Source organism: Dipodomys ordii, unplaced genomic scaffold (assembly GCF_000151885.1).
Source record: "Dipodomys ordii isolate 6190 unplaced genomic scaffold, Dord_2.0 Scaffold56, whole genome shotgun sequence".
In the NCBI taxonomy this organism is placed as follows: domain Eukaryota; kingdom Metazoa; phylum Chordata; class Mammalia; order Rodentia; family Heteromyidae; genus Dipodomys; species Dipodomys ordii.
The window spans coordinates 6,420,253-6,427,672 of record NW_012267272.1 but is presented as its reverse complement, the minus strand read 5'-3'; the positions used below and the strand labels follow the sequence as shown (position 1 = coordinate 6,427,672).

Below are 7,420 nucleotides of genomic sequence, written 5' to 3'. Positions count from 1 at the left end.
GAGCAAAAAAGAGCTCAGGGACAGCACCAAGGCTCAAGTTCAAGCCCCATGACCAGGTACTAGTGACTCATACATGTAATCCTACTCAAGAGGGCTGAGATCTGAGGACCACAGTTCAAAGGGAGCCAGATAGTAAAGTCTGTGAGATGCTTATCGTCAATTAGCTACCAAAAAAAAAAAAAAACCAGAAGTGGAGCTATGGCTCAAGTGACAGAGCACTAGCCTTGAGCTAAAAAGCTCAGAGACAATACTCAGGCCCTGAGTTCAAGCCCCAGGACTAGCACAAAAAAGAAAAAAGAAAAAAAGAAGAAGGGGGGGAAAGAGTATGTTCTGCTAGGTAACAGTAGCTCTCACTTGTAATCTGAGCTGTTCAGGAGACTGAGATCTGAGGATCCCTGTTCCAAAGCCAAACTAGGCAGACAAACCCCAAAGACTATTCTGCAATTAACAAGCAAAAAAAGGCTAAAAAGTGGATGTGTGACTCAAGTGGTAGAGCCCAGCCTTGAGCGAAAAAAACAAAAGGACATGAATTAAAGTCCCAGTACAAGCAAAATTGTATGTGTGTCTATGTCTGCGTGTTTCATCAATAATGAATGCCTCAAGCTCATGTCAGAATAGGTCTATGAAAAGCTCATATTAGAATGTCAAAATTATAGTAGAGATTTTTTTTTTGCTTCCTAGCAGTAATACTTACTTTAAATCTGTGCCCCGATTATTTTAAGAACTTTTAAGGTGATAATTTTTAAATAGAGGGAAAACAATCTATCTTACATATCTAAGATTCCCCTCTCTCCCTTCTATTACTATGTAAACTTGCTTTGGTAATGCAACAGCAATATCATTTCAGTGCTCTGTTAATCTTACAGTTCAATGAAATAGTTAGGCCTTAAAATAAAATTAAAAATCTATGGAGTTTTAACTAATCAAATATTTCATCTAATAGGGTGCCTGTTTTCTTAAGAAATCACATTAAATCTAACAATATAGGGATATATGTGCCCGGAAGGTACTATATTAGGTAAAATATAAATAATTTCAAATGAACATAGCAAACAGTAGCCCTGATGATCTTTTTAAAAAGTCAGACTTCTTATATGCCAAAGATATTTTAAAATGATGTCTCATTGTAAATTAATGGTGCTCTTTGATAACTGTAACAAACACAACTAATACAGCTATCAGATATTAGCCATTTCAGAAATGTTTTATTTGAGATACAGAAATAATCAAAGAGGGACTAACAAATGAGAATCTTTTATTGATATCTTTAAAGTTCTATTTTGTAGCTATTTGGCTACATACTCATGTAGTCTTTTAAAAATATGAACGTATGTCATAAAAGTATACTCTGATGACAAATTTTAAAATAAATATATTGGTAATTTTGGTTTTTGTCATGATTATCTGGCCCAAACCATGTTTTCCAAAAGAAACTAGGTAAAACAGCACCCATTAAAAAAAAAAGGAAGAAGAAAAGAAGGAGGAAGAAAGGAGGGGAGGGGAGGGGAGGGAAGGGAAGGGGAGAGGGGAAGGGAGGGAAGAAAGAACAAGGAAGGAAGCAGGAAGGAAGTCTACAAATAGGGGAAAAATCTGTATAATACAAGGAATTATTTTTTGAATTTTGTGTACTGTCTTTGGGTTTACTGGTCATAGAGTCATTCAAAATTAATATAAACTGTGAGCCAATTTCTCCAGTACACTTTCTCTCACATCTTAAAACAAGTGATACACTGGCAATGAATCCAAATCATAGAATCAAGTCTGTTAATAATCCTATCCTGCTCTAGGCGATGAAGTCACAGAGCCTAAGATAAGCAGTCTTTTCCCAAGGAGCCCATGATTTTGCTACAGAAATAGGATATATAAATAACAATAATACAAAGTAGAATGATCCAGGTGCCAAAGAGGTGTTTCAAATAGGTACTTAGGAATTTTAAGACCAGAATGACCAACAAAGACTGGGGCAGTTGGAAAGGCATCAATACAGTAAGTAGAAGCCCGAACTTGAAATACAGATACGACTCAGAGCAAAGGAAGAGAAAAAACATTCCAGATTGGAATATCTTTCACAATGCTTACAAAGGCATGAAGGTTGTAGGAACAGTAAGTAAATCATATTTGGCTTTGGCAAATGGCTTCATGTATGAGAATAGCAAGGTTGGGGCCAGAACACCATTTTATGTCTTAAATTTTTTGAAGTAATGAGCAGAGATTAGATCAAGTCAACAGCAACAAAATACTCTACCTCCAAAATAATTAATTAGGCTCTCTATATAACTACAATGCCAAGTTTTTAGAATTAGGTATTTGATTTAGAACTTGGGCAGGCAAAGGATTTAGATTAATACTTTTTATCAAGCAACTATTTTCAAAGCTACATTTTCATCATCCTCTTTTGTTCAGCTTCTTCATAGGTGTGATAAATTATACCCTTTATTTTAGAATACTTGACCTGGAATACATATTATTTCTGTACAGATCTTTCACCCATGTATAGGGCTTGACGTTGTTACTGAAGCAGTAAGTTTCACTCAGGGAATATGGGCAGGCTACTTTAAAAAGAAAGCTGTTTAGGATGTATTCAATATTACTATTCTCAAAAGTCCTCGCAGTCTTTCGTGAGGAAAAAACAACTCCATTGTAACTCTCAACACTGCCTTTTCAAAACTGACTTATACGTCAATTTTAATACTAATACAAAACCTTATCCTAGGTGGTATCTGACATTGTGCATGTTATTTTCCAAACATCCAACCCTCCTCCCCTCAGCTCACCAACCCTCCCACACAAACAGCAAACCAAATCAACTTCCATAAATTTAGGTGCTATTTTAAAAACATCAAAATTTTACTTTACCCATTCTCTCCGATGCTCCCTGTATTTTTTTAAGCTGTGAGTGGATGACCATGCTATGTGATCAACTGTGAAGGCTAAGCAAAAGTGAACTGAGTTTAGTATTGTAATTTCAAAAGAATTTTAAAAGTTTGTAATATTTGACATTTAATGGTATGTAGCATCCTATCTTACTGCTAATTATCAGGCATTAATGGCAAGCAATTTATAAAAGAGCTATTTTTTTTTTTGGTATAAAGTTATTTCACTCATAGCTCAGCTAAGGAAAAACAAAAGAGGGAAGAGAATGCAACAACACACAAAGCAATAGAAGCACCCCATATCTATATATAGGGGCAAGGCAGGCCAAGCCCTCCTATTTTCAAGTATGACAACCAAACCCTTTCTCCCCCTAAGTACACAGCTCAATTGAGTCAGTACAGGCCCTTTCCCTCTGAAATATCTATACTTCTACAGTAGAAAGAAAAAGGAGAGTTAGAAAAAGAAGGGTAAACTTGTAAACTTAAACCTTTTTTCCCAAGACCTTGAGTCCACAAGCACAGAAAGCTGTTCTCTCTTATTACCATTCCTTCTCATAAAAGCTTCCAAGTTGCCGGGTACTGGTGTGGCTCATGCCTGTAATCCTAGCTACTCAGAAGGCTGTGATCTGAGGATCATGGTTCAAAGCCAGCAGGGATAGGAAAGTCTGTGAGACTCTTACCTCCAATTAATTACCAGAAAACTGGAAATGGCGCTGTGGCTCAAGTGGTAGAGTGCTAGCCTTGAGCTAAAGAGTTGAGGGACAGTGCCCAGGCCCAGAGTTCAGGCCCCACGACCGGGCTCAAAAAATAAATAAAATGGCAACTACATATACACTGATGGCCAGTTTCTGGGTATGTAGAAACATCTTAAGAAGTGCATAAGTAAACCTTTGGGTCTTCACATAAAATTAAGGTAAAAAGCAGGTGATTATTACACATCCTTCTCACACTTCTCCCACCTACCTTTGTTGTTCCTTTAGTATTCATCTATATGAACTTCTGTAATTAAACTTTTTTTTTCCTTTGAGACAGGGTATCATGTTGTGATCAATGCTGGCCCTGAACTTGCTATTCATGTAGCCCAACCTGGAACTCATGATTATCCTATCTCAGCCTCGCAAGAGCTAGGATTATATGTGTGTACCATTATGCCCAACTTGTAATGATTTTTTAAAAAAGAATATCTGTGGGACTCTTCAATAAACTACTAAAAAGCTGGAGTGGAGCTGTGGCTCAAATGGTAGAGCACTAGCTTTGAGCAAAGGTCACTCAGAGACAGTGGCCAGACTGTGAGTTCAAGCTCCAGTACTGGCAGCAAGAGAGAGAGAGAGACAGAGAGAGAGGGAAACAATCTTGGTAGGAGGAGAGAAAACTTGTGGCATCTCTAAGAGTTAACATAATAGTAGTGATAGAAATGTGAGAATAAACATACTAAAGCAAGGTTTTTATTTTACTCCCTCCCCCAAATGTATCTTCTCTCAATATACAAGGAAGGGTCTGAGCAGCTGTCAGGGATCAATGTCATTACTTCTAAGAATAGGAAATCTGTCAAAATTACTTCTTAGGGCTGAGAGATATTAGAAAAGCCTACACAGTTAAACAATCCTGGAGGGCTGGGAAGGTGGCTCAGTGGTAGAGCGCTTGCCTTGCATGCTCAAGGCCCTGGGTTCAATTCCTCAGCACCACATAAGCAAAAAGAAAAAAGCCGGAAGTGGCGCTGTGGCTCAAGTGGTAGAGCGCTAGCCTTGAGCTGAAGAGCTGAGGGACAGTGCCCAGGCCCAGAGTTCAGGCCCCACGACCGGACCCAAAAAAAAAAAAAAAAAAAACAATCCTGGAGACCTTATAAAGAATTAAAGATATGGCACATAAAAAGTTGGTAGTCTGCTACAAATATTTCAACATTGAACTTGCAGAGCTGCAATTCTAATATAGTAGATTCATAGTCTGGTTTATCTGGTGCCTTTAATTATCCAAAATTTTCTAGATACAAAATTAGAAGTAATGCAAACGTTCTTGCCTTGTTATGTTTTGAGACAGTCTCACTAGGTAGCCCAGGTTGGCTTGGAACTCTCAATCTCCTTGCTTCAGCCTCACAAGTGTGCACCACTACACCCAGATTAAAAGCCTTCTTGAACTATAAATAGCTAAAAATAACCCAAGATACCTGAGTACTTAAAAAAAAAAAAAAAAGGCAATCTCTCTTCAGCTGGTGGCAGCTAAAAATAAGCCAAGGATGGCTTCTCCAAATCTAAAATCAACAAATAAGCAACAAACAAGGGAAACGAAATGAGAATATCAAAAGACACAGGAGACAGACAACCTAATGATAAAGTTAAAATGAACAACAGATTACTGTGAAGGAGATGTGAACCTTAAATTAGCTACTGGATGCAGCAGAAATAGTGTGTCACACTAAAAACACCAAATTCACAAGGGCTGTCTCTGTAGAGAGATTTGTACTGTGTAAGAGTATACAAATTTGTATGTAATGCTTTTGTCTTTTTAAAATCTGAAAAATATACAAAGTACCATTTATGCATTCATATAGATGCTTCTCCTTTGTACTTTATGAAACATTTAAAATCAGATTCATCTATAACCTGATTCACTTATAACCTCCAGTATACGACTACTACTTAAAAACAAACAACTGTTGCTGGGTGCTGGTGGCTCATGCCTGTAATCCTAACTCAGGAGGCTGATACATGAGGAGCACTGTTCAACAAGGATAGGAAACTTTCATCTCCAATAAACTATTCAAAAAGCTGGGAGTGGCACTGTGGCTCAAGTGGTAGAATGATAGCCTTAAACAAAAGAAGTTTAGGAGGGGGAAAAAAATCCCTATTCACCATTAGATTTTTTTGGTCTTTTTTAAGGATTATTTTATTACAGGGTAAAAAGAGAACAGAAGAAAATAATCTCGAAAGAAAGGTATGAAGCTGGGCACCCGTGGCTCACACCTGAAATCCTAGCTACTCAGGAACTGAGATCTGAGAATCACAGTTCAAAGCCCAGGCATAAAAAGTCCATGAGACTCTTATCTCCAATAAACCTCTCAGAAAACCGGAAGTGGCACTGTGGCTCAAGTGGTAGAGGGCTTGCCTTGAGCTAAAGAGCTGAGGGACAGCGTTCAGGCCCAGAGTTCAAGCCCCACGACTGACCAAAAAAAAGGAATGACTAAAATAACTCAGTAATTTGAGATACTAAGAAAATAAAGACTATGTTACTCTCAATAACTGCTATACCCTAAAAACATGTCAACCAATAAACATATATACACAACAGCATTCCCCTCTAACACCAAGAAGCAAATTAACTAAACACAGAAATTTTTCAGAATACTAACAAATGGTTTCTATAACTCTGAAGTCAATAAACCCTCTCTCCTAGCAAGCGTGCTCTGCTGTGTTCTCCTGTCTACAATTCAGAATTATACTTCCTCCAGAATTTCTATTCTAGGGCTCTCATCACATTCCCACTGTGGAATCAGTTTATGAGACCCTGAGAACTGGTCCCTCATGGACTGAAAGACTAAGGGGAAGTGAAAGGTGAAGCTAAATGAGTCAATTTCACCTACACATCTAGAAAGAACCTTAGAGTAATTCCCTGTCATAGGCTTGTATTTCTGACCAGTCATTTCTATCCTAAGAGGCTTGGGCACATTCAGTTCCAAGCATCTTTCCTCTCAAACAAATATCTAGAACAGTATTTTCCAAAGTATAGCATCAAATATGATTTGGGATATCACTATGATTTTATCAACAAGACATTTTAAACACTACTCAATAAAGACTTATCATGGATGTCAAGAAAGAAGTTCCCATTTGACAACAGTATCTATTTAATATACCTGACAAATTTTAACTTTTGGCATACAGAATACTAGGGTGACAATGGGCTATTTTTATTATAGGACACTTTTATTTCTATTGCAATTATTTTATGGTGACAAACTACATTTTAAAAATCAACTTAATTTTTTAGGAAGTTAGTTAACCAAATAGAAAAAAAAATTAAGGTGAAGCCAGGTAGGTGCTGATAGGCTCACACCTGTAATCCTAGCTACTAGGGAGACTGTGATCTGGAGGATGACTGTCCAGAGCCAGCCCAAGCATAAAAGTTCCCTAGACATTATCTCCAAAATGGACAGTAAAAAGCAAAATGGACAGCTGGAGGTGTGACTCAAGGGGCAGAGTATCATCCTAGCAAGCATTAGGCCCTGAGTTCAAAATCCAGTACAGGAAGGGGGAAAGAGTGAAAAGCACATATCAAGAACAGTGTTTCTCAAACTTTCAAGGGGTAACAAATCACTTAGGCAGCCTTTTTTTTGGTTTTTTTTTTAGCTTTTTTTCCAGGGCTGAGGACCGAACCCAGGGTCTTGTGCGTGCCCGGTGGGCGCCCTTCCGCTGGGCTAACCCCCTAGCCCCCCCCCCTTTTTTTTTTTTTTGTCGGTCGGGGCTTGAACTCTGGGCCTGGGCGCTGTCCCTCAGCTCTTCAGCTCAAGGCGAGCGCTCTACCACTTGAGCTACAGCGCCACTTCCGGTTTT

General features: G+C 38.3%; 1 protein-coding gene across 10 annotated transcripts in view; it reads right to left on the bottom strand.

Annotated features, from left to right (window-relative positions):
* LOC105989531 (putative RNA-binding protein Luc7-like 2) overlaps positions 1-7,420 on the bottom strand; it is a 61,546-nt gene that overhangs the window by 46,298 nt on the left and 7,828 nt on the right. The window contains exon 2 of one of the 10 annotated variants that reach the window (XM_013021621.1): positions 2,857-2,930. The exons of 8 other annotated variants lie outside the window; for them this stretch is intronic. The gene's annotated coding sequence lies outside the window, so the exon portion shown is untranslated. Of the gene's footprint in view, positions 1-2,856; positions 2,953-7,420 lie in introns of those variants that run through there. One more of the 10 variants, XM_013021627.1, reaches the window with a different exon arrangement.